Source organism: Bombina bombina, chromosome 6, assembly GCF_027579735.1.
Source record: "Bombina bombina isolate aBomBom1 chromosome 6, aBomBom1.pri, whole genome shotgun sequence".
Lineage (NCBI taxonomy): Eukaryota > Metazoa > Chordata > Amphibia > Anura > Bombinatoridae > Bombina > Bombina bombina.
In genome coordinates, this window is record NC_069504.1 from 564,735,728 (window position 1) to 564,741,727 (window position 6,000).

Below are 6,000 nucleotides of genomic sequence, written 5' to 3' on the forward strand. Positions count from 1 at the left end.
TGTTAGGGCTAGAATAAAAGTTTCACAAAACACTAGTAAAACACATTAAAATAAAGTATTACACTTATATAGAAGGAGGTCTTTCGGGAGCGTGGGTCTGACCCAGACGCAGGAGGATCAGGAGGGGAGGTTATAGGCACAAGATTAAGAAGTGCCAGATGAGGGAACAAAAAGTAATATATAATTTGAGTGACTATACCCTGGCAGAGTCAGTGGAGTTATTGTTAACTTGAATAACCTGGAGGTTGATATTGAATTGTTTAAGATGCAGAGGTTTGAATTTTAACCTTTGAATAACCTGGAGGTTGATATTGAATTGTTTAAGATGCATAGGCTTTTGGCAGTTAAGGAGAGGTTTAGTGGATCTACAGGAGATAGATCTGATTTTAGGTTGAAAAGCATTAGGGACGTCTCTAGTACTAATGCCAGCATTTCTACCTTTTGCCGTAGGGTTAGATAAGATGTCATGATGCACCCTAAGAAATGTTTCTTTAATTTAACTAGACACACTTGATACTTTTAAGAAGAATAACAGTATCGTGATCAGGGGGGGCGACAGGGGTGGGGGCATTGTGGTACAAAACTATAGCTCCTATCGAACAGAGGTTGTGAGACAGTTGACAGATATTTCAGTGTATCAGAAGCTAGACCGTGACTCCACCATTGACATCAAAAGAGAAGCTGATAGATTGATCAGTATGAGTGTTGCAGGGGGGCATATTAATGAGGGAACTGCTTTATTTTTGACTCAGAAATTTCAAATTAGACCTATACTATTACTGCATACCCAAAATCCATAAGGATCCTTTGGCACCACCTGACCACCCTATTGTGTTGGCTAGGGGATCTGTGATGCAGCCCATTGCACAGTTTATAGATTTTTACCTTCAGCCCTGTGTATGGGAGTTAGTGACTGTGATAAAAGACACGTCTCATTTTTTGCAAAGGTTAAAAGATATTTGTGAAATAAGTAACCTTAGACGTTTCTAGTCTGTATACTAACATAGACATACAGGAGGGCATTGATAGTGTGCTGTGGGTTATCAGAAAAAGTGGTCAGTATAATGGTCCTTGTAGTGGTTTTCTATTGGAACTGTTGGATTTTGTTTTGTCTAATAATTATTTTAAATTTGAGAAGTCATCCTATAGTCAAAGGGTTGAGACAGCAATGGGTTTGAATGTGACCCCATCGCTGGCCAACATGTTTATGTTTGAATATGAACAGCGACACATCTTGGGAGATATTGTATTTGGTGACAAGATAAAAGGTTATTGTAGATATATAGATGACCTGTTTTTTGTATGGACTGACACCATGGACAAACTGACTGATTTTATTAACAAGTTGAATAGGATTCCCTCGATAATCAGATTTACTATGAATGCGAGCTACACTCATATTCCATATTTGCATGTGATTGTAGTGAAGCAGGGAGGGGTGCTACAGACTAACCTTTATGTGAAGGATACAGATAGAAATTCATTGCTTTTGGCTTCCAGTTTTCACCCCAAATCACTATTGGATAGCTTAGCTTTTAGCCAAATTTCAAGGATCAATAGAATTGTCTCTGATGAGGGGCAGATAAAGGTTAGGGAGGAGGAAATGACCAACATATCCCTTGATAGAGGCTCTTCAGTAAAAAGTGTTGAGAGTGCCAGAATAAGGAGTAAGATGACTAAGAGAGCTGCAAGCTCTGAACAACCTTCATGTGTCTTTACCCCTAGGTTTAATTTAGTCACTCAGCAGATGAAATAATCAATATACCCGAATTGGGACACTCTATCTACAGATGACTCTCTGAAGGGTGTTTTGAAAGCCCACCCTCTGATTGGATATAGTAGAGGAAAAAGTTTGAAGGATCTTCTGGTTTGGACTGACCCTATTCGAAGTTATGACGTCAGGAGTTGGGACATTAACCTAGGCTGCCATAGATCAGATGGATGTATCACCTGCAACAGCCTTATTGTGGGCAATTCGTTCAGTCACCCTAGGACAGGCAAAAGGATCTATTTGAAGCATAGATTAACCTTTTCTTTGCAGGTGGTGGTTTACATTATTAAATGCCCGTGTGGCCTTACCTATGTAAGCAACACGGAGTGCCCCCTGAAGGACAGAATGGCCAATCACCAGTCAAGCATAAGACAAGCCCTGAAGAAAGGAAAGATTGACCAGCCGGTGGCATTGCATTTTTTGCAAGAGAAACATACGGTTGCTGACCTTCGCTGTATGCCTATAGATCAAGTCAACAGACCCCCCAAAGGTGGGGATGTGAATAAATTACTACTCAGAAGAGAGATTGAGTGGATTTATAAGTTGCAAACGATGGCAACCTGGGGTCTCAATAAGCAAGTCTGGCTCTCATGTTTTTTGGATGAAAGATAATTTACTTGCTGTTTGTTTTTGTTTTCTTTGATTACATTAACTATGTGCTTAAGTTTTATATCATATCTCTTGGTCATCTTACTCAAATCAGTTAGAATAAGTGTGAGACAGAATTAGTAAGTAATGTGCTCAGTATTTTATGGAGTATGATTTACCCTACTGTGATTTTGATTTGATTGGTACTTAAAATGAGTACTTTTGTGTATATATTTAACATAACCTAGGGACAGGAGGCAGCAACTTCCGTTTTTGTAATTTGACTTTTTTTTTCTGTTGCCATGACGACGGATAATTTTTGATCATAGAGGGAAGAAAAATTATAAAAATAAAATAATATGGTTGCATAAACTAATACTTTGTTGAAGCACCTTTTGAGTTTATTACAGCACTCAGTCTTTTTGGGTATGAGTCTATCAGCATGGCGCATTTTGACTTGGCAAGATTTGCCCACTCTTCTTTGCAAAAACACTCCAAATCTGTCAGATTGCGAGGGCATCTCCTATGCACAGCCCTCTTCAGATCACCCCACATATTTTCAATTGGATTCCGGTCTGGGCTCTGGCTGGGCCATTCCAAAACTTTAATCTTCTTCTGGTGAAGCCATTCCTTTGTTGATTTGGATGTATGCTTTGGGTCGTTGTCATGCTGAAAGATGGAGTTCCTCTTCATGTTCAGCTTTCTAGCAGAAGCCTGAAGGTTTTGTGCCAATATTGACTGGTATTTGTAACTGTTTATAATCCCCTCTAGCTTAACTAAGGCCCCAGTTCAAGCTAAAGAAAAACAGCCCCAAAGCATGATGCTGCCACCACCATGCTTCACTGTGGGTATGGTGTTATTTTGGTGATGTGCAGTGTTGTTTTTGCGCCAAACATATCTTTTGGAATTATGGCCAAAAAGTTCAACCTTGGTTTCATCAGACCATAAAACCTTTTCCCACATGCTTTTGGGAGACTTTAGATGTGTTTTTGTAAAATGTAGCTGTAGGCCTCTTGGTAGCCTCCCAGACCAGTTTTCTTCTCATCTTTTCATCAATTTTGGAGGGACAACCAGTTCTTGGTAATGTCACTGTTGTGCCATATTTTCTCCACTTGATGATGACTGTCTTCACTGTGTTCCATGGTATATCTAATGCCTTGGAAATTCTTTTGTACCCTTCTCCTGACTGATACCTTTTAACAATGAGATCCCGGTAACATCAAGCACACAGCTGTGTGTCTGGTCAGATCACTTCCTGGTGATTTTGGAGCTCTCGGGTCTACTAAACTTCACACGACAAAGGTCATGGACATACAATTCCACACTTCTTAGGAATCCAGAGATACATTAGAAAATAACCAAAGCATTGAGGGAATATTGGCAGATAAAAACGTGGGGACCACAAGCAATCCATTAGTCACGTGGGCGGCACATAAACCCTTCGTGAGAGGCCTATTCATTAAAGAGAAGTCGATATTGATGAAAAAATCGACACAATTAGTAAATACCCTTCAGAGGGAGGTTGAGACACTTGAGAGAGAACATAGAAGTACTTTATCAATAGAGGTATATAAGACTCTCCAATCCAAAAGACAGGAGTTATCTAAAATTTTAAATAAATCCTCTATCCGTGCAGCTTTGAAACTGAGGGCTCACTACTATGTTTATGCGAACAAGCCGGACAAGTATCTGGCATTTAAACTGCAGGAAAGAACTAAATTCTTTGCTATTCCTTCCATTCAGAGGCTAAACGGTTCTCCCACTTCAAACCCTCAGGAGATAGCTGAAACTTTTGCCCAATATTATGAGGATTTGTATGATGGGAGAAAGGTATCTTCGGGGGATCTCACTACACAGATAATTTTTTACGACAAGCTAATTTACAAGTAATTCAGGACTCAAATCTTACACAACTTAATGCAAAAGTTACGGTCATAGAAATCCTAACGGTCATCAAAGATTTTAAGTCAGGGAAAGCAGCGGACCCTGATGGCCTTACAGGGGAATATTACAAACTTTTTGGGAAGAATTTGTTAGCTCACCTACTGACATTTTGTAACGAGATCCTGGCAAGGGGGAGCTTCCTAAAGAAATGTTACAAGCTAAGATTGTGGTAATACCTAAAATAGGGAAGAACTCGAAATTTTGCCAAAATTATAGGCCTATATTGCTGATAAATACCGATCTTAAAATTTTCACAAAAATTATGGCAAATAGATTGAAATTGATTCTTCCCTCCTTGATCCATCAAGATCAGGTGGGATTTGTTAGAGAGCGGGAGGCCCCGGACAATGTGAGGAGAATTGTGACTCTAGTAGATTACTTAGCAAGAACCGAGACGACAGCATTACTACTATCACTCGACACGGAAAAGGCGTTTGATAGGGTAGACTGGAATTTCATGTTTAGGGTACTAGAAAAAAGGGATTTAGGGGGGCCTTTATAAAGGCTCTTACAACTATATACTCAAAACCAACGGCAGTAGTGGGTGCAGCAAGATACACCTCGAGGTCCATAGATATTTTAAATGGAACTCGTCAGGGGTGTCCGCTTTCGCTGCTTTTATTTGCTATTTGCATTGAACCACTGGCAGCGTTCATTAGACAATCGGGAGAGATAACGGGTGTGCAGCTGGCGGGAGGGGACTATAAACTGACGTTGTTCGCTGATGATGTCTTATTGACACTGACCAAGCCCCTAATTTATTTACCTAACCTGTATGACATCCTGGGGAAGTTTTCAGAGATTTCGGGATATAAGGTTAACCTAGACAAGTGTGAGGCCCTTCCGATCTCCCTTCCCCCTCATACAAACAAAAACGGTTGAATTAAATTTTAATATTACATGGGCAAAGGTTCACATCACCTATCTGGGGGTGAAGTTAAATGGGAATTTCTCAGACTTATACCGATTAAACTATGTTCCCCTTTATAAAGCTATCAGGAAAGACCTTAGTAACTGGAAAAAGGGTAGGTTCTCGTGGTACGGGAGATTGTCGGCTGTAAAAATGAATGTTCTCCCCAGGATCATGTACCTTTTTAGAGCTTTGGCGATTGCGGTTCCCCTGACAGACTTGCATGCCTTACAGGTGGATTTATTCCACTTTCTAAGAGGAGACAGGAAAGCAAGAATAGCAGCTCAGGTGTTAAAACAATATAGACAGGTGGGAGGAGTGGGAGTTCTGACTCTGGCGGAATTTTATTATGCCTCTAGGTTAGCACAATCTACCATCTTAGAGAAAAACTTGAAGGAAGTCACTTGGCCACGAATAGAGGCCGATATTGCTGGATGTGAAAATCCGGCAGATATTCTGTGGGACCCCACATTGAAAACAAAAGCACTGACATATAGATCCCCTATAACGTGGGAGACAATACATCTGTGGAACAAGTTTACCAAAACATTGAGACTGTACCCTCCTCAATCCTTGTTAATTCCCATGAAATTTTTAATGCCCCAGGAGCTTAGGAAGTCTGTGGGGATATGGGAAAATAAGGGATTATATAGGGTCACAGACTTTTTAGATAGAAACACAATACTTACATTCAATCAGATCAAAGATAAAGTCCAACCATACAAATTACACTGGTTTCTTTACTTACAGATTTTGACGGTTATTTCTAAATATATGTCTAACGGTT